Below are 26274 nucleotides of genomic sequence, written 5' to 3'. Positions count from 1 at the left end.
GAGCTGTGAAGACACAAAGGTCTGTGGGATTTATCCTCAGCTGTGATAACATAAGGCCACAGATGCTCTTGGGAGCCAGGATGATAGAAAGGCCACTTGGCTGAGAAACAGGAGGGAAAAAGGCAAGCAATATGGCTGAGAACTCGTATTCCATACTGGCCCAGGAGAACTCGGCAGATACGCTATTTCTTTAGCTCAGCCTCATGGATTTGGGAAATATGACTATAGGACTTCTTACTTTTTAAAATTTCTTTCCTTCATCCCTTGAAAGTTTTTAGCAAAGTCTGCTTGGAAATGTCAGCCTGTCTCAGGTGTGCGGAGGGAAAATAAAGTTTTGGTCAATGTTTAAATCAGAATATAAAAGGGGGGACAACTGTCCCCTGGTGGTAGATTTGGAAAATCCCTAGAACGTTATTCCCAAAAGTGTTCCTGGAAGCATGTCTTTCCACAGGGGAAGTACTCTGCGGTAAAATGACTGTGGGAAACAATTTTTAAATTATATAATATATATTCATATATTATTTAATGTACTATACATGTTATATCTCTTTCTGGCAATTCACAGTATGTATTAGCATGCTAAATTCCTAAGAAGTCCAGCACTCAAGAAATTCTAACTCCTTTTAATTCAGCATTATTTGAACATAGACATGAAGTCTTTTTTTTTCTTTTTTTAATTAACCTAACATTTTCGGAGACGTCAATCTTAGCGCAAAGGAAAGAACATGAGGTCATGTCTTCCTCTTCCAATATAAAGATTTCCTTTCCAGAGCCTTTCCTTGATAAAATCTAAAAACTTTCATTTTTATAGCATTCTCCTGGGTCTCCTTCACGATTGGCATTAATAAAAAGCTGGGCAAATGTTCATTTCCAGCTGGAGACAAATCATTTACAGGTATCAGGTCACAGTCTTCTACAGAAGAAAAGCTAATAGCATATCAATACACTCAAGCTTTTCAGGTATAACAACCCAGAAGAAATCCCAGAAATGATCACACCGTGTATAGACAGCTCTCCTGATAATAAAGCTCTTCGTAGTTGGGAGGTGGGAAAACAGAGTGGCTCAGAGTGCTGTGGGCTCTGAAGCCACATTTCTAGTTTGACAGCCAGCTGTATCTCTCACTAGCGGTGTAACTTTGGGAATCGTTCATAACCTCTCTGTTCTTACAGTCCTCATCTGTGAAATGGAAATAACGGTATCTCCTAGTTCTGTTGAGGATTAAATGAGTTAACAAACGTAAAGTCTTCAAACAGTGCCTAGTAGTTGGCTAGTAATTTCTTGCTTCTGAATTTGCACCACTAAAGTCAGGAGTATGAAGCATCATTTAAATGGAAAACAGTATTTTTTTCCCTTTAAAAATATTGTACTTTTGTTTTAGGTCATGAGACCATTAAGAAATGTTGGCGAACTATCACTAACATGTATTTTAAGCTATTAACTTTTAAAATTTGAAAACACTGGGAAATTTTCCTCTTCTTAACATTTTTTAAAATTGCGGTAAACTATATATCAGATAAAACCTACCATTTTTTAAGTGTACAGTTCTGTAGCATTAAGTACATTTATACTATTGGGCAATCATCACCACAATCCTTCTCCAGAACTTTTTCATCATCCCAAAATGACACTCTGTATCCACTAAACAGTAACTCCCTACTTCCCCGTCCCTCCTCTAGCAATCACCCTTCTGCTTTGTAAGAATTTGACTACTCTAGGTAGCATAAGAATGGAATCCTACAATATTTGTCCTGTTGTGTCTGCCTTACTTCATTTAGCATAATGTCTTCATGGTTCATCCATATTGTGCCATGTGTCAGAATTTCCTTCCTTTTTACGGCTGAACAATATTCCATTTTAAAGAACCTCTGTACTGTTTTCCACAATGGCTGCATCATTTAACATTCCCACAGGATTCCAATTTCTCCATAGCTTCACCAACTCTTTTTTATATGTACATATGTTATAGCCATCCTACTTGATGTTAACTGGTACCTCATTGTGGTTTTGATTTGCATTTCCTTAATGATTGGTGATGTTGAGCGTTTAACATTTTTAAATGATTTTCAAGCAGACTTCCATAGGAAGAGCACATATTTCAACCTCTAGCACTCATCTGACATTTAGATTTTCCTATATACATATGCACCTTTGATGACTTTGAAGTTATTTCTTCCAATCCAAGAACATGGTATATCGCTCCATCTATTTGTATCATCTTTAATTGCTTTCACCAGTGTCTTATAATTTTCTGCATACAGGTCTTTTGTCTCCTTAGGTAGGTTTATTCCTAGATATTTTATTCTTTTTGTTGCAATGGTAAATGGGAGTGTTTTCTTGATTTCACTTTCAGATTTTTCATCATTAGTGTATTGGAATGCCAGAGATTTCTGTGCATTACTTTTGTATCCTGCTACTTTACCAAATTCATTGATTAGCTCTAGTAGTTTTCTGGTGGCATCTTTAGGATTCTCTATGTAGAGTATCATGTCATCTGCAAACAGTGACAGCTTTACTTCTTCTTTTCCGATTTGGATTCCTTTTATTTCTTTTTCTTCTCTGATTATTGTGGCTAAAAATTCCAAAACTATGTTGAATAACAGTGGTGACAGTGGGCAACCTTGTCTTGTTCCTGATCTTAGTGGAAATGGTTTCAGTTTTCCACCACTGAGGACGATGTTGGCTGTGGCTTTGTCATATATGGCCTTTATTATGTTCAGGAAAGTTCCCTCTATGCCTACTTTCTGCAGGGTTTTTATCATAAATGGGTGTTGAATTTTGTCGATAGCTTTCTCTGCATCTTTTGAGATGATCGTATGGTTTTTCTCCTTCAATTTGTTAATATGGTGTATCACATTGATTGATTTGCGTATACTGAAGAATCCTTGCGTTCCTGGAATAAACCCCACTTGATCATGGTGTATGATCCTTTTAATGTGCTGTTGGATTCTGTTTGCTAGTATTTTGTTGAGGATTTTTGCATCTATGTTCATCAATGATATTGGCCTGTAGTTTTCTTTCTTTGTGACATCTTTGTCTGGTTTTGGTATCAGGGTGATGGTGCCTTGTAGAATGAGTTTGGGAGTGTTCCTCCCTCTGCTATATTTTGGAAGAGTTTGAGAAGGATCAACATTGTGAAAATGACTCTACTACCCAAAGCAATCTACAGATTCAATGCAATCCCTATCAAACTACCAATGGCATATTTCACAGAACTAGAACAAAAAATTTCACAATTTATATGGAAACACAAAAGACCCCAAATAGCCAAAGCAATCTTGAGAACGAAAAATGGAGCTGGAGGAATCAGGCTCCCTGACTTCAGACTATACTACAAAGCTACAGTAATCAAGACAGTATGGTATTGGCACAAAAACAGAAATATAGATCAATGGAACAGGATAGAAAGCCCAGAGACAAACCCACGCACATATGGTCACCTTACCTTTGATAAAGGAGGCAAGAATATACAGTGGAGAAAAGACAGCCTCTTCAATAAGTGGTGCTGGGAAAACTGGACAGGTACATGTAAAAGTATTAAATTAGAACACTCCCTAACACCATACAAAAAAATAAACTCAAAATGGATTAAAGACCTAAATGTAAGGCCAGACACTATCAAACTCTTAGAGGAAAACATAGGCAGAACACTCTATGACATAAATCACAGCAAGATCCTTTTTGACCCACCTCCCAGAGAAATGGAAATAAAAATAAACAAATGGGACCTAATGAAACTTTAAAGCTTTCGCACAGCAAAGGAAACCATAAACAAGACCAAAAGACAACCCTCAGAATGGGAGAAAATATTTGCAAATGAAGTAACTGACAAAGGATTAATCTCCAAGATTTACAAGCAGCTCATGCAGCTCAATAACAAAAAACCAAACAACCCAATCCAAAAATGGGCAGAAGACCTAAATAGACATTTCTCCAAAGAAGATATACAGATTGCCAACAAACACATGAAAGAATGCTCAACATCATTAATCATTAGAGAAATGCAAATCAAAACTACAATGAGATATCATCTCACACCAGTCAGAATGGCCATCATCAAAAAACCTACAAACGATAAATGCTGGAGAGGGTGTGGAGAAAAGGAACACTCTTGCACTGTTGGTGGGAATTTAAATTGATACAGCCACTACGGAGAACAGTTCCTTCAAAAACTAAATATAGAACTACCACACGACCCAGCAATCCCACTACTGGACATATACCCTGAGAAAACCATAATTCAAAAAGAGTCATGTACCAAAATGTTCATTGCAGCTCTATTTACACAGCCAGGACATGGAAGCAACCTAAGTGTCCATCATTGGATGAATGGATAAAGAAGATGTGGCACATATATACAATGGAATATTACTCAACCATAAAAAGAAACGAAACTGAGTTATCTGTAGTGAGGTGGATGGACCTAGAGTCTGTCATACAGAGTGAAGTAGGCCAGAAAGAGAAAAACAAATACCGTATGCTAACACATATATATGGAATCTAAGAAGAAAAAAAAAAAAGGTCATGAAGAACCTAGGGGTAAGATGGGAATAAAGACACAGACCTACTAGAGAATGGACCTGAGGATATGGGGAGGGGGAAGGGTAAGCTGTGACAAAGTGAGAGAGTGGCATGGACATATATGCACTACCAAACGTAAAATAGATAGCTAGTGGGAAGCAGCCGCATAGCACAGGGAGATCAGCTCGGTGGTTTGTGACCACCTAGAGGGGTGGGATAGGGAGGGTGGGAGGGAGGGAGACGCAAGAGGGAAGACATATGGGAACATATGTATATGTATAACTGATTCACTTTGTTATAAAGCAGAAACTAACATACCATTGTAAAGCAATTATACTCCAATAAAGATGTTTAAAAAAAAGTTATTTCTTGCTTTGAAGAGGAAAAAAGTACATATGTCTGGTGTCTATTCATTTTAATTAAAAAAAATATTTAACAGTTAAGTTTGAGGTGTGGATGGTGAGAGTTTTTAATTTTCAACATCACAAAATACTTTTACTCTTTGCATATTTTTACAAAAATCAGGCATTAATTTTAAAACAAAAAGTAAACTTTAAAAATAAGAAAATTAAAAAAAATAAGAGCCATCATTTTGTGAGACGTCAGAGCCTAAGGAGAGTCTCTTTCTTTGTTTTAATCAAACTTCAGCAGGAAATTCAGGTACCAGAAGAAATACATCAAATTCCTCAATGTTTAGTGTTCTAAATGACAGTCAGTCTCCAAGTACCTGTTTCAAATCCTGTTACTTACACCTAATGACTGTCTATTCATGATTGCAAAAATGTTTAAATTATTTGTACCTCTTTTTAAATTTATTATTCTATTTTTCTTCAAATGTATTTTAACACGACTATTTTATACAAAGTCTAGAAACTACACATTTTCCAGGGACCTAGAAAAAGTATTCTAGACCTAAAAAACAAGGAAACAAACTTACTGACTTTTAAATATGAAAAGAAAACTACAAAATCTAAAGTAATAAATATTTAAGTTAGTATCTATACAAGTTAATATGTTGTCCACTTCATTAGTTGATAAATCATCATATTCACAAATTGCATTATTTTTAAAAATAATTTTTAGGTTTGATTTTTTTATTTGGTATGGATCAACTAAAATGCATGATGAATCCTGGAAAATTATAGCCAATAGTAAATGAGTTTATTGTAATAAACAGTTTCAAAAGCAAAATTATAGGGTTTTTAAACAACATATAGAGTAAGAAATTACTTTTAATGTGGGATATCTGTGCATTTTATTTTTTTTAAGATTTTTTTTTGATGTGGACCATTTTTTAAGTCTTTATTGAATTTGTTACAGTATTGCTTCTGTTTTATGCTTTGGTTTTTTGGCCGTGAGGCATGTGGGATCTTAGCTCCCCAACCAGGGATCGAACCCGCACCCCCTGCATTGGAAGGTGAAGTCTCAACCACTGGACCTCCAGGGAAGTCCCTGTGCATTTTAATATGCTTATTATCATGTGGGGTAGGTATCTAAAGGTAAAAATTCCTAGGGCTGACAAATATCTTTAAATGTCCCTCACTATAATAATTCATCAAATCAAATCAAACACACTTAAAATTTCTGCTTTTGGGACTTCCCTGGTGGCACAGTGGTTAAGAATCCACCTGCCAATGCAGGGGACACAGGTTCGAGCCCTGGGCTGGGAAGATCCCACATGCCGCGGAGCAACTAAGCCCATGCGCCACAACTACTGAGCCTGCGCTCTAAAGCCCGTGAGCCACAACTACTGAGCCCACATGCAACAACTACTGAAGATATACAGATGGCAAGTAAGAGCATGAAAAGATAGTCAACATCATTTGCCATTAAGGAAAGGCAAGTTGACACCACGATGAGTTACTACTTACATACTTATTAGAATGGATAAAATGGAGAACGATTGATCATACCAAGTACTGACAAGGATCTGGAGCAACTGAACTCTCATTCAGTGCAGATAGGGATGTAAAATGGTACAACCACTTTGGAAAATTTGTTAAAAAGTTAAACATACACCTACCATATGATCCAGGCATTCCACTCTTAGGTATTTACCCAAGAGAAATGAAAGCATATGTCCATATGAAGACTTGTACATGAATGTTCACTGTAGCATTATTCATAATAGTGGAAATCTGGAAACAACTCAAATGTCTGTCAACGGTGAATAAATAAACAAACGGGGGTTTATTTATATACTGGACTACAACTCAACAATAAAAAGGAATGAAATACCCATACACATTATAGCATGGATGAATCTCAAAATAATTATGCTGAGTGAAAGAGGCCAGACAAAAAGATACATACTGTATGATTTCATTTATGTGGGTTTGTAGGATATGCAAACTATTGTACAGTGATAAAAACAAGATCAGTGGTTGCCTGGGGCAAGACAGGGCCTGGGTAGGGTAGGTAGGTGGGATTACAAAGGGGCATAAAGAAACCTTGTGGAATGACAGAAGTTTTCATTATCTTCATAATGGTGACGCTTTCATGGGTATATGTGTAGGTCAAAACATCAAATTGTACACTTAATTTTTTATTTTTGGGGTTTCTCAGCTCTGAGCTGCTGCTTTATTTTATTGCCTAAGTGGTGCTGAACATTCAATACCAAGCAAGACACACAGTTCTCCGAGGATCCTGTCTTAAATATATTTGATCTCAAATTTTACACTTTAAATATGTGCAGTTTATTATACGTCAGTTATAGCTTAATAAAGCGATTAAGAAAAGGTCCTAATTGTAACAATTTAACAATGCACAAGTGTATAAAGAAAAATAAATAATCTTTCATCTGATGCCATCCATCAGATAATCTCCTTGAGGTTACCAACACGAGTAGCCTGGTGAGTGCATCCTTCCATATTTTCTCTTTACTTGCACAAATTTATGATCTCATTATAGGGTTTAAACCTTTTATATAATGGATGACCCATTAAAGTGGTATTTTCTGCAACAATTTATTAGGGTTTTAGAAAATCTCTTATTATGCAAAAACTTTTCAGTGTTCTGAGATTGAGGCTCATTTTTTTTAACAGCCAACATGCCTTAAATGCCAAAGAAAGGGATGTAAAACTACAAATAGAAGCATCATGCTTTACAGTAAATTACTAGACAGAAGAGTTGGTCCTCACTGACGGAGTCAGAAGACCAAATGCCGTCTATATTGAGAGCCTTTTTTTCCACAAGAAATAATTTAACCTAGAAATGGAAAACCACTCAGCGTTTTAAACTATAATTAAATTCTCACTCTAGGTTAAACACTGCACAGGGATGTTAGGCACAAGCAAATTCAACTGCAAACAGATTTGCAGGATTGTTTTGGTTGTACAAGCTAGAAAACTGTACCAACTCCAAGATTTTACCACAGGTCAACTTTAAAGAAAAACCTTCAATTAAAAAATTATAAAATATATGTTCACTGTGAAAAGTGCCAAAAATACACAAGTATATAGGACAATATTTTCTTCTGTTCTTCCCTAATTCCCTCTGTTAGACATAACCACCATTAACAATACAAACACATCTTTCCAGATTATACAGTGTGCATGGGCATGCATGCATGCGTGCATGTGTTTTTCTTTTATTTTTTGACTGTTCGTTTGCTTTTTCTTTAAACTTTTTTAAATTGTGGTAAAATATATATGACATAAAACCTGCCATTTCATTTTTTTTTAATACTATCGTTCCAGAATCATCAGAACATGCAGATTATTTTTCTTTTTAATTTTTTTTGGCCGTGCTGCATGGCAGGCAGGGTCATAGTTCCCTGACCAGGGATTGAACCCATGCCCCCCACAGTGGAAGCGTAGAGTCCTAACCACTGGACCGCCAGGGAAGTCCCTCAATCATTTTTAACTGTACAATTTAGTGGTATTAATTACATTCACACTGTTGTACAACAATCACCACCATCTATTTCCAAAACTTTTTCATCACTCCAAACAGTACCCATTAATCATCAACCCCCCATCTTCCCTCACCCCACCTCCAGGTAATGTCTAATCTACTTCCTGTCTCTACGAATTTCCCCATTCTCGATGTTTCATATAAGTGCAATCATACAATATTTGTCCCTTTGTGTCACCCAGCATAATGTTTTCAGGGTTTATCCACGTTGCAGCCTGTATCAGAACTTTATTCCTTTTAATGGCTGAATAATATTCCATTGCATACAAAATTTTTCTCATCCATTCATCTGCTGAGGGACACTTGGGCTGTGTTCATTTGCTGTTAACAAACATGATCATGGTATACACAATTCTGGCAGCTTTTTTCCCTTTTACTTAATACATTTCAGCTATCTATCCTAAATTTTTAAAAGCCACATTATTCTAGTAGATGGAAGTACCGTCATTTATTTACTACTCTTCTAACAACAGATGTAGAAACTGCTGTCATATTTCGGCCAGTAAAACAGTGCTAGAGTGAACATACTAGTACATACATCATTTTGCATTTCTACCAGGTTTCCTGGAAGATGAACTCCTAAAAGTGCTATTAGCTGGTCAACAGGAATGTGCATTTAACATTTTGATAGATACTGCCAAGTTAGCTTCCAGAAATATCACCCCTATTGACATTCTTATCAACAGAGACCATGAGAGCTTTTTTGTCCATATCTTTCCCACAAGAATTACTTGGAATTTCTTTCATCCTTGCCAGTCTGACAGGTGATGAGTTTGCTAATTTAAAGTAGGTATAAGGAAGGATGTACAGGTGTGCCATGAGAGCAGAGGGTGCTCAGGGGTGAAGTTTGAGGGTGTCAGAGTCCTCTAGACCAAAGCAGAGAACAGAATTCCAGGACCAGAAGGGGTTCTGCTTGTTTCTATAATCAGGGCTGATTTCAGTAGAAATACACACATGCAGCTGCACTTCATGCTAAAATACTGAAAACTCCTCCATAGTGGTTGGCAATAGATCACTGTCCTGAGCTCCACCCTTGAATCCCAACCCACCTCCCCACAATCCAGCAGCTGAAGGGTAAAAACCCTGCCCGGCACCATTGCTGATGCCAGCTTGACTTGATCTTTATTTGTGCTGACTGGTTGTTAATACTCAGAATATCGCTCCTGCCTACATGAGTCTAATTTTTTGTGAGACCCACTGATTCCCTCCTCACTCTATTTCTGAACCCCTAACACTGTAGAACAATCGTCTATTTCATTTACGAGACCTGTGCTCCTGAGGGCAGGAAGCCTGTCTCACTCATTCATTCTTTCTCTCCCAAAATGTTTTTCGAGCACTTTGTACATTGCAGTTGCTGAACCCGGATCCCAGAATATCACTGTGAAAAGGCAAACACCATCTTGGGCCTCACAGAAGTTACGTACTTTTTTACTTACCAGTAAAAAGGGCAGGTGAAAAATAACTGAACAGCCAAATAAAGAAAATAACTCCCAATAATCATGAGTGCTATAAAGGAAACAAGTTTTTCTTTTTTTTTAATTGAAGTATAGTTGATTTACAATGTTGTGCTAAAAAAAAAAAAGGAAACAGCCTGCAAAGATGAGTTAATGAATGATTAACCTCGGCCCTCACTGCATACCTTCACATCCTCCCTTATACCAACTTTAAATAACCAAGCTCATCACCTGTCGGACAGGCAAGGATGAAAAAAATTTGAATACACCTTGTTGCAAGGATATGGACAATACAGCACTCATAGTCACTGTTGACGAGGATGTCACTAGGGATGATATTTTTGGAAGATAACATCACAAAGGGGTCCTTCTGAGTAGAGAAGCCAGAGAAAATCCAGTCTGAGATTAAAGGAAAAGGCCAGGAGTTAGGTGCCAAAACAGAAAGCACCCAGGCTGCATTGAGTGTGTGCAAACGCTCCAAGTGCAAAAGAGTTGGTGTGATTTAGAGGGTGAGGAAGGAGGTAAGAGTGAGCATAAGGAACTAAGGGGGTGAGGCTGGGAGAATGGCCACAGCCGGGTCACGCCAAGCCTTACAGACACCAAGCCTTACAGATGACAGCAAACAGCCTGATTTGTGACTTAAGAAGATCCTACATCATTTAAGTCTATATTCACTAATACTTCTCAAAGTACATAAATCAGTAAGAATCTGAGAAATGCCCTGAGCTCCCCTCTAACTTTCTTACATCTCTGCCTGGTGCCCGGCAGCCCCGATGATAGTCTCTCGGAAAGTGCGCACACGCCCAGGGTTAGAATTATCGCCCTTCACTTCCCTGACATGTTTTGGGCTTTTCCACGTCTCTACTGCCCGAAAAACAGACAACTGAAATGTCCATCCCCGAAGTACACTTCACTCAACGAAAAGAAATCAGTTAACAGTTACTGAGCACTCTTTATACGCTTGGCCTTTGCCCAAGTGCCTTGCCGGCATTAACTCGTTTCATCTACTCATCCTTCTCTAATCCAGGAAACTGACGCAAAGGAAGATTCATCATTTTCACTGCAGTCACACAAGAGGTTAAGTGGTAGAGTCCATGTCCTGGACCACTACACTGTAGTCCTCGCCACCAGGGGCCAGCGTGCAGAAATTGCAATCCTATCATTAATTTCACTAGAGGCAGCATTTTTTTTTTAAGATTTATTTATTATTTATTTATTTTATTTATTTTTGGCTGCGTTAGGTCTTAGTTGAGGCGCGTGGGATCTTCGTTGAGCTATGCAGGATCTATCGTTGCGGTGTGCGGGCTCTTTTGTGGTGCACAGGCTTCTCTCTAGTTGTGGCGTGCGGGTTTTTCTCTTCTCTACTTGTGGCGTGTGGGCTCTGTAGTTTGCAGCACGCGGACTCTAGTTGAGGCGCATGAGCTCAGTCGTTGTGGCACGAGGGCTTAGTTGCCCCGCAGCATGTGGGATCTTAGTTCCCTGACCAGGGATTGTACCCGCATCCCCTGCATTGCAGGATGGATTCTCTACCACTGGACCACCAAGCAAGTCCCTAGAGGCAGCATCTTGAGCAGACTGGGAAAACGCTGTCTTTAACTGTTGTACATTCTATTCGTGCATAATTCATACTTTTTGCACATTAGACATCAGTACACGTCAAACCACCTTTGCCTATCAAATATGAACTACTGAGATCAACTAGCGCAGAAAAATCTTGAGAGAGCACATGGACGTGCTACCTACACACCCACATTTGGTCTCTATCACATTGTCATCACTATGGCAGGCTTAGGCAACCATTGGAATATTTCATTCCCCCCCTCACTGTATTCTAAAAAGCAGTGAAAAATGGAAAAACAAACCCCAAAGTATTGATATAAAAGATATAAAGCACACCTTCACTACAACTAAGCTAAGGAAGAAAATCATTGCATATATAAAAATAATCATTAGTGTTGCTCAATTGTCCAGTGGACTTAAACTGGTCAAATGTTCAACTGCGAATAAAAAGACAATTTTACAAACGTGCAAATAGAATATGGGAAATATATTGTAGGAAATGTGTCTCTGGCACAGTAGAGTTAGAGCATTGTTTATTATTTTTTGTTTGTTTGTTTTCCTTTCTGACAAGAGAACCCCTTTTTAAAATGTAATCTATCATTTAACTTTTGGGCACTTAGCTTTTATGTGAGAGTAGCAGACTATTTACTGATTTTCTTCCTCATTGCTCATAACACAGATGTTTAGATGGTAGATCATATCATATATCCTATCCCCATTTGACAACTCAACGCACACTCACAAACATTCATAAACCCACTTACCTGTTCTATCAGAGTTCAGCATTTACAGAGATGTCTGCTTACCTTGAACTAGTAAGTACTGTCTTGCTTTCCTTTTGTTTTCACTGTAATAATCTTTGGATTTTGTTTGCCAGGCACAGATGTCATCTTTTTCCTTCACATATTCTTTCTTCCGGATTTCTCATCAAAACCTGAAACAGAGAAGGGAGCAGCTCCTTGATTTCTGTAGGCATATAGGAAAGAACTAGACATCTCAAATCAGGGACTTCTAATTTATTTCTAATTTTCCTTTGATTGGCTATAGTTTAATCACAGTTTTAGAAATTCACCTAATTAGGTGAGATTTAGAATAGAGCTATCTCAAAATACAGACGAAAAGAGGCTCTCCTCCTTAACAACTAAAGATCTGATACTGATTTGGCTTCTCACGTAAGGCCTTTCATTGAATATAGAATGCTAGCCTCTGTCTCTGTAGGAGACGCTAAAGCACTATAAGTTAGCTACAGTCAGTTGTAAAATCAAGGCTGTGAGAGTGGGAGAACTCAATACAATATTTCAGAATTGCTGAAACCAGGATGGTTTACTCCTGAACCTAGTTTTAACAGATGTCAGTGGTGGAGAGAATGAAGCTCGTGTCATGAATACGGATGAACTTTAGCGTGTGTATTGCGCCATGAGATACACTCATTTATATGGATTTGTTATTCTCCCTATAAAAGAAAACAGCTTTTCCCCAGAAGCTCTCTTTCAGTCCGGAAGGACAATTCTCGCTTGTCAACTGTGGGCCCAAACTGTTTCACACACAGCAGGGTGTGAAAACTGGACGAGAAGAGGAGGGCAGAGGCAGCAGATGTGGTATTCATCATTGTGCCACGTGGTTCAATGCAACTCCACTGTTGCACCATCCTCAGCGGACCCCACAGCCCAGCCCATCTGACCCTCAACTCCTCTAGATGTGACACAGGTATGAGGTGGAAGGTGGCAACAGGAAGCAGAAAGAACTCAATACGATTCCTTCACAAGCACCTTTCACCGCTCTCTCCTTACTGCTGCCATAGGACAAATCCATCTTTCCTAACAGGAACTGTAAGAGAGAAGAACAAACCTGACTCCATATTGGGTTTATTCCTTTAGCTCTAACCCTTGTGCTTTGTTGCTTGTGCTTAGTCACGCTGTCTCTGTAAAAGACTGTTGCCTATAGCCTGAAATATACATTATAGCCCATTCTCAAGGCTCTTCCTTTTAAAGGTATAACACTTTTCCATTCATATAAAGATAAAAAATTGCAGAACAAAGAACAACATTGGTTGTGGAGGTTTATAGGAACATTACGACCAGATCTATGTGGACAGCTGCAATAACAAAGGATTCTGGCATCGAGAAGTATGTAACCACCAACCACATCCGCTCCCCCTTTTATATCAAAGTAGCCTGAATTCTAACTGGGGTAAGAAGGTTCTTTGGGACACTAGTCCACCATCTTCGCAAACTGCTGGCTTTCTGAATAAAGTCTCTACTCCTTGCCCCAACGGCTTGTCTCTCGATTTATTGGTCTGTAGTGCAGCAAGCAGTATGAGCTTGGACTCGGTAACCAGATATTCTAAGAACTCATCTACAACGAGAGCACAGTGTAGGTTGGGAGTTTCTTGTAGGCAATCTTCTTCAATATCCTTTTAGGAGAAAAGTAGTTTTTTTGTTTTTTTTTTAACATCTTTATTGGGGTATAATTGCTTTACAATGGTGTGTTAGTTTCTGCTTTATAACAAAGTGAATCAGTCATACATAAACATATGTTCCCATATGTCTTCCCTCTTGCGTCTCCCTCCCTCCCACCCTCCCTATCCCACCCCTCCAGGCTGTCACAAAGCACCGAGCCAATATCCCTGTGCCATGCGGCTGCTTCCCACTAGCTATCTACCTTACTACGTTTGTTAGTGTGTATATGCCCATGCCTCTCTCTCACCCTGTCACAGCTCACCCTTCCCCCTCCCCATAACCTCAAGTCCATTCTCTAGGAGGTCTGCGTCTTTATTCCTGCTTTGCCCCTAGGTTCTTCATGATATTTTTTTTTCTTAAATTCCATATATATGTGTTAGCATACGGTATTTGTCTTTTTCTTTCTGACTTACTTCACTGTGTATGACAGACTCTAGGTCTATCCACCTCATTACAAATAGCTCAATTTCGTTTCTTTTTATGGCTGAGTAATATTCCATTGTATATATGTGCCACATCTTCTTTATCCATTCATCCGATGATGGGCACTTAGGTTGTTTCCATCTCCGGGCTATTGTAAATAGAGCTGCAATGAACATTTTGGTACATGACTCTTTTTTTTTTTTTTTTTTTTTTTTTGTGGTACGCGGGCCTCTCACCGTCGTGGCCTCCCCCGTTGCGGAGCACAGGCTCCGGACGCGCAGGCTCAGCAGCCATGGCTCACGGGCCCAGCCGCTCCGCGGCACGTGGGATCCTCCCAGACCGGGGCACGAACCCGCGTCCCCTGCATCGGCAGGCGGACTCCCAACCACTGCGCCACCAGGGAAGCCCCATGACTCTTTTTGAATTTTGGTTTTCTCAGGGTATATGCCCAGTAGTGGGATTGCTGGGTCATACGGTAGTTCTATTTGTAGTTTTTTAAGGAACCTCCATACTGTTCTCCATAGTGGCTGAACCAATTCACATTCCCACCAGCAGTGCAAGAGTGTTCCCTTTTCTCCACACCCTCTCCAGCATTTATTGTTTCTAGATTTCTTGATGATGGCCATTCTGACTGGTGTGAGATGATATCTCATTGTAGTTTTGATTTGCATTTCTCTAATGATTAATGATGTTGAGCATTCTTTCCTGTGTTTGTTGGCAGTCTGTATATCTTCTTTGGAGAAATGTCTATTTAGGTCTTCTGCCCATTTTTGGATTGGGTTGTTTGTTTTCTTGTTATTGAGCTGCATGAGCTGCTTGTAAATTTTGGAGATTAATCCTTTGTCGGTTGCTTCATTTGCAAATATTTTCTCCCATTCTGAGGGTTGTCTTTTGGTCTTGTTTATGGTTTCCTTTGCTGTGTAAAAGCTTTGAAGTTTCATTAGGTCCCATTTGTTTATTTTTGTTTTTATTTCCATTTCTCTAGGAGGTGGGTCAGAAAGGATCTTGCTGTGATTTATGTCATAGAGTGTTCTGCCTATGTTTTCCTCTAAGAGTTTGACAGTTTCTGGCCTTACATTTAGGTCTTTAATCCATTTTGAGCTTATTTTTGTGTATGGTGTTAGGGAGTGATCTAATCTCATACTTTTACATGTACCTGTCCAGTTTTCCCAGCACCACTTATTGAAGAGGCTGTCCTTTCTCCACTGTACATTACTGCCACCTTTATCAAAGATAAGGTGTCCATATGTGCTTGGGTTTATCTCTGGGCTTTCTATCCTGTTCCATTGATCTATCTTTCTGTTTTTGTGCCAGTACCATACCATCTTGATAACTGTAGCTTTGTAGGATAGTCTGAAGTCAGGGAGCCTGATTCCTCCAGTTCCTTCTTTCGTTCTCAAGATTGCTTTGGCTATTTGGGGTCTTTTGTGTTTCCATACAAATTGCAAAATTTTTTGTTCTAGTTCTGTGAAAAATGCCAGTGGTAGTTTGATAGGGATTGCATTGAATCTATAGATTGCTTTGGGTAGTAGAGTCATTTTCACAATGTTGATTCTTCCAATCCAAGAACATGGTATATCTCTCCATCTATTTGTATCATCTTTAATTTCTTTCATCAGTGTCTTATAATTTTCTGCATACTGGTCTTTTGTCTCCTTAGGTAGGTTTATTCCTAGATATTTTATTCTTTTTGTTGCAATGGTAAATGGGAGTGTTTTCTTGATTTCACTTTCAGATTTTTCATCATTAGTATATAGGAATGCCAGAGATTTCTGTGCATTAAGAGGCTAATTTTATGTTAGGTGTTTAAAATTAAACATTAAAATATGAACTATGTTAAATCTACATAGTGAAATCTGATGTTGACAGAGTGTAATGTAGGTAGAGAGTGAGGGGATGGGGTAGTGGTTTGGGTCATACTAAATCAGAATGAAGACCTCCCACACCCAGTCATCCCCTTGGTCCCCAAGACTATTAGATAAAATACTGGGAGAGCTATCTCCTAGTATAGAAAGAATATACTAGGCATGTGTTAAGAGTCCAAGCCCCTACTTTACAGATTAATTAGACTCAGAGAGAGAGAGAGTGATTTGCAAAAGATTACGCACATAGGGAAAAGTGGTGCTGGAACGACTCCGTGTATTTTCTGCTTTATTGAACCATCTCTCCACAACTGTCATGTGTCCACTAGATGACAAAAGTTCCTAGTAAATAATGATATAACAAGCAGCATCTAGCATCACGTACAAAGAACTCTCTAAGTACCTTATTTTAGTTGTGTTAACAAAGACTGAACAGCTTCTGTCAGCTCGGATCACAAGGACAGAAAAAAGAGATATGAACAGATACCTCCCAACTCTCTAGAAAGTTACCATTTATCGAGCACCCACCTAAGCCAGAGTTGGGTACACCACTTATGTGGCCTCTGATGTATCTAGAAACTCCGAAAATAATATAGGTTTTATTAAATGGTGCAGATGAGGAAACTGAGTCGGGGAAATATAATCTCTTGTATGAAGTTACACACAGCTAGTAAGTTCTTTGATTCCATGGCCCCATGCACAATGACTCCTGCCTGTGACAAACAGCACTATACACGAAGTAAATATGCATCAATTTGAAAACCCCAAAGCCTATGAATAGAAACGGAGTGGATGGTATTTGGAAGGAGATTAAAGAAAGGAAGGGAGAAAAGGCAAGCTAAGAGAGTTATGTAAATATATTCTGCCATGACTCTTAACACGAGTGAGGGCTGTGTGTTAAGATCTTCGGACGTACCAAATACACAAATGCAATTAGAGCATATAATTTCACCCATAAAATTTAGGGAAAGATATTTGTGCTATTAGGTATCTGAGGATGAGCAAAGAACTGCAAGTCTGAATGAATTAGGATGGATGAGTTACAGTAACCCCAATATTTTTAAATAACAAAATCACTCTGGGAATGGTGACATACCTGAAGGAACTGTGACCAACCAGGAAATGGGAGATTCAGGACAGCATCTCATGCCCCCTTCTTTAATTTGCCAAAGTTAACAGTGCACTCGATCCCCAAAAAATTAAACATAGAATTACTATGATTCAGCAATTCCACTTCTGGGTATGTTACCAGAAAGTACTGAAAGCAGGGACTCAAACAGATATTTGTACACCATGTTCATAGCTGCATTATCTGTTATATTGTTCACAACAGCAGAAAGGTAGAAACAACCCAAGTGTCCATAAACGAATGAATGGGTTAACAAAATGTGGTATATACATACAATGGAATAGTATCCATTCTTTAAAAGAATGAAATTCTGATACACGCTGCAATGTGACTGAATCTTTAAAACATTATGGTGAGAAAAAAAAAAACATTACGGTGAGTGGAATAAGCCAGATGCAAAAGGATAAATATTGTTTGATTCCACTTGTATGAGGTTCCTAGAGTCAAATTCATAGAGAAAGTAGAACAGAGGTCATCGGGGGATGAGGGGACTGAGGAATGGGAAGTTACTGTTTGATGGTCACAGAGTTTCAGTATGAGCTGATGAAAAAGATTCTAGAGACAGAGGTGGTGACGGTTGTACAACATTGTGAGTGTACTTAATGCCACTGAATTGTACATTTAAAAATAATTACAATGGGGCTTCCCTGGTGGCGCAGTGGTTGAAAGTCCGCCTGCCGATGCAGGGGACACGGGTTCGTGCTCCGGTCTGGGAGGATCCCACGTGTCGCGGAGCAGCTGGGCCCGTGAGCCATGGCCGCTGAGCCTGCGCGTCCGGAGCCTGTGCTCCGCAATGGGAGAGGCCACAACAGTGAGAGGCCCGCGTACCGCAAAAAATAATAATAATAATAATAATAATTACAATGGTAAATTTTATGTTAAGTATATTTTATCACAATAATCAAAATGCTCAGAAAAAGAAAGGTGTGGGAGCATAACTGGAGGGATGGGGATAAAGAGGACTGAAATTGTTTAGACATCAGTTGAGCATCTCATTTTGCTAAAAGTGTGAGCAGCTGACAAATTCCTGGCTTCTTTAGATGACAATTTCATAACTTGGAAGACAAAGGAAGCAACAGGGGCAAGTGTTATACTAGGAAGAACTTCTGGGCAGTAGAGAAATGAAGCAAAAAAAAGTGGTCACATCTTCTTGGAGTTCAAAGTAGTACCAGCAGCATCTACCCAACAACAGGTGAATGGACAAAGATGTGGTGTGTGTGTATATATATACACACACAATGGAATCCTACTCAGCCATAAAAAATGAATAAAATGTTGCCATTTGCAACAACATGGATGGACTTGGAGGGAATTATGTAAAGTAAAATAAGTCAGACAGAGAATGACAAATACCATATATCACATGTGGAATCTAAAAAACATACAACTAGTGAATACAACAAAAAAGTAACAGACTCACAGAAAAAAAATATATCATTTTTTTCGTATGGAAAACCAATTGTTCCAACACCATTTACTCTTGATTCTATATGTTTTCCACTGGGACTTCCAAGTCCTCCTGTATCATACAGAAACATCCATTTTGTTCAGCTTATCACTGGGCTCTCTATTCTGCACCACTCATCTATTTTTCTGTACCCTTTCACCAAAAACACAGTATCTTAATTACTAAGAGTTTATAATAGATTTTGATAGTTAGTGGAGTCCTAACTCTTTTTTTCTCCTTTTGCAAAACTCCCTTGTTAATAAATTCGTGAATTTTTACACTGCCAGTCAAATTTTAGAATGCTGTTGGGATTTTGCTTAGAACTGCAATGAATTTATAAATACTTTGTTGTAAACATCGACATTTTATGATATTGATCTTCCCCTTCCATGTATATGGTATATCTTACCATTTCTTTAATGATTTCCAAGTATTTGCACATCTATTTACAATTTACTGTACGTTTCTACATAATTTTGAGTGCTGCAGTGATTTTAAAAAAAACCCAAATCCAAAGATATCAACTCATCCCTCTCTCAGTGTAGCTCTGCTAGGACTTTCTATTACACTTAGAATGAAATTCAAATTCTTTACTCTGGCATGATTATAATACATGGCTTGGTGCTGTTTTCCTCTTAAACTGTATCTTGTATCTTCTGTTATTCATTAAGCTTTAGCCACACAAGTTTTCTTAATGTACCCCAAACTCAACAAGCTAATCCACGTTGGGACCTTTGTCCATGCAGCTTCCCTTTTCTGGAACCTTATTGCCCAGGTATGCCCCTGGCTGGTTTCTTCTTACCATTAGGGTCTCAGTTGAGATGTCATCTCTGAGGGACCATCCCTGTCCACAAGAGAATGGCCCTCTGATCATTCATAATGGTACAGCTCCTTTATTTCTTCACAGCATTTGTCACCATTTGCAGTTATCTTGTTTAACTCTTTATTGGTGTTTCCCATAGTAGACTAGAAGTGCTACATGATCAGGGACCCTGCTGACTTGTTCTCTCCTGTGTCCTCAGCACCTCAAACAGTTTCTGGCACACACTAGGTGTTTTTCAATGAATATTTGCTGAATAAATGAGTAAGTGAATAAATAAACTAACTCTGATCTCCCCTGAGCCCCCTGGTTGTTCCTTCTGTGTCCTCTTATATCAGCTATGGAGTATTCCCTTTCTCCCACTGGCCATACACACGCTAGCAAATTAAATAATATTACATAGATATTTCTAGTCTCTCAAAGAAATAGCTTAACTGCACAAATACTTATAATGTGTTTAGGAATTCTAAACACATCTATGGTCTGTGTATCCAGGTTTCTAAGTGTCTTAGAACAGAGAAAGCCCCACTCTCCCATTCACTCCATTTTTATACCTAAAAGATAACCATTAAGAGTTTCTCTGCATGGAAACAGAAACTTTTTATCCATTTACAAACACCTATACATCTATCCATCAATATATCTATCTATCTATCCATCCCTCTATTTATCCAACATAGAGAAGACAATTTGAATGATAAAATATAAAAAGTTTTATTCCTCTTGATAAAGTATTATTTTTCAGTGGATCTGAGTTTAAGAAGTCAGATTCCCAGTCCCACCCCTAGAGATTGTGATTCCACAAGCCTGGGTAGAGGCACAGGAGTCTTCATTTTCAACAAGTACCCTAGATAATTCTGATGCGGTAGTCCAAAAACCATTCTTTAAGAACTACTCACCTAGATCAAGGCAATTTAATGCCATCCTTACTTAAGAACCACGGGGAAGAAGCAAAAAGAAGAAAAGACCATTCAGCCTCCCGAACACCAGGGGGCAGATGGAGCCACGCGTATGCTCAGTGACAAGATGTGTCACAGGCCCTTAACTCAAGAAGGGGGGGGGGTGGCGCGGGGGGGTGTTCCCTGGTGGCACAGTGGTTAAGAATCTGCCTGCCAATGAAGGACACAAGGGTTCAAGCCCTGGTCCGGGAAGATCCCACATGTGCGGAGCAACTAAGCCCGAGTGCCACAACTACTGAGCCTGAACTCCAAAGCTGGCGATCCACAACTACTAAGGCTGCGTGCCACAACTACTGAAGCCCGCGCGCCTAGAGGCCATACTCTGCAACAAGAGAAGCCACCGCAGTGAGAAGCCTGCGCACTGCAAGGAAGAGTAGCCCCCGCAGGCGGCAACTGGAGAAAGCCAGCGTGCAGCAATGAAGACCCAATGCAACCCAAAATAAATAAATAATTTTTTTTTTTTTTTTAAAAAGGGGGTAGCAGATCCTTGTGCCTCCAGTGAGAACCCAAGAATGTGAAGTACTTATGAAGCCATATAAACAATCAGGGAAGCAGTTCAAAACTGGTAGTGAGGAAACCTGGGTTCTCGACTCATTGCTGCCCTGGGCCTCAGTTTCTTCATAGGCAAAATGAGAAGATGGTGCAGATCCATGAACAAGCTCGTTCCAGCCCTTCCAGTTTATGAGAAACTTCAACATCTCATGGAGTTCTTCACGATTGGGCTATGGCTGAGTTTTATTTTGTACCTTCCAAAATTTTTAGGATGATCATATATTATTTTTATAATGGAAAAGAAAATAATTCAGAACATTTTAAAAGATAACATTTCCCACTGTTACTCAGACATTATTTTCACAAGCTAAGATGCTTGTATTCCAGTGCTAAGCTCACTACTTTACTGCCCATGAATAGAGAACAAACAACAAGGTCTCAACACATGCTCATCCAACAGATTGTTTGAAACAAACTTAAAATTTGCTTTAATAGGCAGAACTGGACCTGTGACTCTCTACAAGATGATAAACATGGAACTAAACAGCCCAAAGATCCAATCGCAGCCAAAATCTCATACCACATAGAGAAATTAGCAATATTTAATAATACCTCATAATTTTTTTAGACTTCTGGGTTTCAAAATTTCTGACCAAGTAATTCACGAGCCATAATTAACAAAAATAGGCAACCTTCTCAAAAGTCTCCCAGAGCGAATGTCAATTCATCAGAGCCCTCTCCCTGTAGTGAGCATGTAGTGAACAGTGACATACCAGCAATAAACTACAGAAGCCAGAGAGGTTTGGATCTTGCCCTGAACTGGTGTCTGCTGAAAATGGCTTTAGCAAAAGAAGGTTGTGACTAGAAGTTAACATTTCCAGCGCCCACTTATTAGCATGTCTAGCGAATCAGAGAAGGGAGATGATATAGTCTTTACAACCAGAGAGTTCACGTCACAGGATATTTACAAATACTTACTGCTGTTTCAGTCTTCAGAGTAATTCGGTCACTGCTCTAACGGCAGACAAAGGATGCAGACACTGTAAGCAGACACTCTAGGTGGTCTCCTAAGAAAGACTCCCATCACCTCCTGGTTGCTCCAGCCATAAAACCATGCATTCTCTTTCTTCATCACCCCTCTTCCCATTCATCAAATCCTAGCAGCACTACCTCTCAAACACGCTCCCTCTATTTGTTCCTCTCTCCTTATTTCCAATGCCATTCCTAGTCCAAGCCACCGTCACGTCTCCCTTAGACTACTTCCACAGCCTTCATGCTAACTGCCCCCCTTGACCCGGGCCCGAGTCAATTCCTTCTTCTCACGGTGGCCATATTTATATAGTAGATCATTTCCCTCCCCCACTTAAAACTCTTCAGTGTCTCCTGATTTTCACAGAATAAAACATAAACTCCATCCCCTCTTCACCTCTCAAACCTTATGTCACGACAATCTTCCCTTCACCCTCAGTACTTCTCGCATTGGCCTCCTTTTCCTTCCTTCCTTTGCCAAGCCCGTTCTAACTTGCCGTCCCCACTGCTTCCTTAGATCACTGTTTCTCCAGCTTGTCCCACAGCTGGCTCCATCTCATCGTTCCAACCCAACACACGAGACCTTCCCTGACCACTGTATCCTAAATACCATCAACCTATATTTGTGTTTTCTCTCCCCCTATTTATATCCTGTAGGATCCTTAAGTCTCATTGTTTGACTGCTCGTTTCCTCCCCGCAAAGAGAAGGTAAGCTCTGTGAGGAAGAAGATCTTGCTTTTCCTATTCAGTGCTAAAGCCCCAGGGCCTAGAACACAGCACATAGTAGATACTGAGTGACTTTTTGTCAATCGAATGCCCGTGTTGCTTCAGATTAAATCAGGGCCCAACTTTTCAATGTTCCTTGTCCATTCAAAGTCAACTCGTTGCCCAGAAGACAAGTTGTTCATTTGCAGAAGGGACATCTCTCTCTATATATAAATATCTTCGTTGTTACCCACAACTAGGTTAGCCTCCGACACAGAGTTCATTGCTCTGGAAACAGAAGATTCTTCGACGATGTCAAATGAAACTTAAACCTAGTTGGCAAGCTAAGATGACTCATACAGTGTGTCTTGACTCGGGGGAACAATTGTGTAGGTTGTCACCGCTGGAAGTGAAAGGCTCAGAGCCTGAGTGGGTTGATCGGTATGTCACACGGACTGAGGCAGGCGGATATTTTAAAAGTGCTAAGAAAATCTGCTAGGATTCTCTGGCTCTGGCCTGGCATTCAGTACGGGGAGAGTTCATTTGGGGCCCAGGTAAGAGGATCAACTGTCTGAAATTTTAGATGGGGCACCATTTCAAGGTAATTTCACTCTGACTTGCAGAGTGAACTACAAAGTGGGAGTGACAGCTAATTTTCTGCAGAGTATCATGATTCAAAAATCACTTTTACACATTCACCATCTCTTCTGTTCCTCAGGGCAACTCCAAAAGCTTGGCCAAATGTAGTAATTATACCTATTTTATATATGGAGTATGAGAGCCACGATCCCACAATGAGTAAATACGGAAACTTGATTTAGAATCAAGATCTTAGGTCGTCTAGAGACGTTAATGAACCAGCAAGAGAGATACTGCAAAAGCCATTTTCAAAATCAACGTTTTTGAGGTATAATTTACATATAATAAAATACTCCCATTTTAAGTGTTCAGTTCATTGGATTTTGACAAATACATATATACTCCTGTACCTACCACCACAATTAAGATAGAGCACGTTTCATCCCCTGAGAAGTTCCTTCATGTCCCTCCATACTCCATTCCCCCCTTTACACCTCCTACCTCTGCCCCAGGAAGGCACTGATCTGCTTCCTGTCACTATATATTGACGTGCTTTTTCTAGAATCTCATACGAATGAAATTAGACAGTCTGAATTTTTTTTGCATCTGGCTCCTTTCACTCAGCATATTTCTGAGATATAGTCACGTTGTTACACATATCAGTAGTTTGTTCGTTTTTATTGTGTTGTCTTATGTTACAGTATTCTGTTGTATGACTATACCCCAATTTGTTTAGCCATTCATCTACTGATGGACATTTGTCGGGTTTTCTTTTTTAACTGAGGTATAGTTGATGTACAACATGATATAAGTTTCAGGTGTACATCGTAGTGATTCACAATTTTTAAAAGTTCTATTTCATTTATACTTATTACAAAATATTGACTATAGTCCCTGTGTGTACAATATATCCTTGCAGCTTATTTTATACACAATAGTTTGTACCTCTAAAACCCCTACCCCTATCCTGCCCCTCTCCCTCTCCCCTCTGGTAAGCACTGGTTTGCTCTGTTTATCTGCGAGTCTGTTTCTTTTTTGTTATATTCAACTAGTTTGTTGTATTTTTAGGTTCCACATACAAATGATGTCATACAGTGCTTGTCTTTCTCTGTCTGACTTATTTCACTTAGCATAATACCCTCCAAGTCTATCCATGTTGTTGCAAATGGCAAAATTTCATTCTTTGCATGGCCAAGTAACATTCCATTGTGTCTGTGTGTCTCACATCTTTTTTTTCTGTGAATACTTTGGAGTGGAACGGCCAGGTCCTATGGTAAGGGTATTTTTAATCTTATAAAAACTGAAAACGGTGATCCAATGTGGTTTTACAATTTTACATTCCTCCCAGCAGTGTATGAGAGTTCCAGTTGCCCCATGTCCTCACCAACACTTGGTATTGTCAGTCTTTTAATTTTATCCATTTTGATAGGTATGAGGTGGTATTTCATTGTGGTTTGAATGTGGGTTTCCTTGAGGCGAATAATGTTGAGCATCTTTTAACATGCTTATTGCCCATCTATATAACTTCTGCAAAGGGCAATTTGAGAGGTAAGAGATATAAGTAATTTCATCTCTCACGTGCAAGAACTTGCTTTATTTTAGAAACAATTTTTGAAAAATATAACCTGGAAAAAGATTTATAAAAAGACTTATAAAATATTCAGATGATAAAAATCAAATATATTTAGAGGCTAAACTAAAAATAATGAAAGCAGTAATATGGTAGAAAATATCCACATTGTATTTGCTTTGTATTTTTTACTATACATTCGTCTAATGCTCTAAGAACCTAGGGGACCTGAATTGGCAGGAAGGGGCTGAGATTGAATTAACTTGATCTCAGCAAAGGGAAAAGCTTTGCTCTTTTCACTTCCAATTACTCTTTCTTCCCTAGACTTCATTTTATAAATCATGGGCTCAATTATTCATGGTATCTTTTTATATCTAGTCTCATAAAACTGTAAGGTGAATCATTACAAAATTAATATTCAACAGGCTTTATATAACTCTGCTTAATGCAATGTATAACTCAGATTTTTATCACTGCAGGCCTCTCAAGATCTATAAACGTGACTAAATTAATAAAACATCATGTATTCAACTCTAACAATCCCATCACAACCTCAACACCACAAAACCACTAAATTTAAACTAGACAACCAGACAGACATTGATGACAGACATGGACTATATAGTAAAGGCCAGACCCAGCAATCCCACTACTGGACATATACCCTGAGAAAACCATAATTCAAAAAGAGTCATGTACCAAAATGTTCATTGCAGCTCTATTTACAATAGCCAGGACATGGAAGCAACCTAAGTGTCCATCATCGGATGAATGGATAAAGAAGATGTGGCACATATATACAATGGAATATTACTCAGCCATAAAAAGAAATGAAATTGAGCTATTTGTAATGAGGTGGATAGCCCTAGAGTCTGTCATACAGAGTGAAGTAAGTCAGAAAGAGAAAGACAAATCCCGTATGCTAACATATATATATGGAATTTAAGAAAAAAAAAATGTCATGAAGAACCTAGGGGTAAGACAGGAATAAAGACACAGACCTACTAGAGAATGGACTTGAGGACATGGGGAGGCGGAAGGGTAAGCTGTGACAAAGCAAGAGAGAGGCATGGACATATATACACTACCAAACGTAAGGTAGATAGCTAGTGGGAAGCAGCTGCATAGCACAGGGAGATCAGCTCGGTGCTCTGTGACCACCTAGAGGGGTGGGATAGGGTGGGAGGGAGGGAGACGCAAGAGGGAGGGGATATGGGAACATGTGTATATGTATGGCTGATTCGCTTTGTTATGGAGCAGAAACTAACACACCATTGTAAAGCAATTATACTCCAATGAAGATGTAAAAAAAAAAAAAAGAAAAGAAAAGGCCAAGCTCTGTATGAAGAGTC

The 26274-nt window shown here is 39.1% G+C and overlaps 2 protein-coding genes across 5 annotated transcripts in view; one reads left to right on the top strand and one right to left on the bottom strand.

Moving 5' to 3' along the window:
* FRMD4B (FERM domain containing 4B) overlaps positions 1-26274 on the bottom strand; it is a 334728-nt gene that overhangs the window by 216962 nt on the left and 91492 nt on the right. For all 4 annotated transcript variants that reach the window (XM_033424804.2, XM_033424806.2, XM_033424807.2 and 1 more), the window contains one exon: positions 12255-12382. The gene's annotated coding sequence lies outside the window, so the exon portion shown is untranslated. The remainder of the gene's footprint in view (positions 1-12254; positions 12383-26274) is intronic.
* LOC105747906 (cytochrome c-like) overlaps positions 1-26274 on the top strand; it is a 76737-nt gene that overhangs the window by 37807 nt on the left and 12656 nt on the right. The gene's annotated exons all lie outside the window — the stretch shown is intronic.

Source organism: Orcinus orca, chromosome 10 (assembly GCF_937001465.1).
Source record: "Orcinus orca chromosome 10, mOrcOrc1.1, whole genome shotgun sequence".
NCBI lineage: Eukaryota > Metazoa > Chordata > Mammalia > Artiodactyla > Delphinidae > Orcinus > Orcinus orca.
The sequence above is the reverse complement of the archived record's forward strand: the minus strand, read 5'-3'. Positions and strand labels throughout refer to the sequence as shown.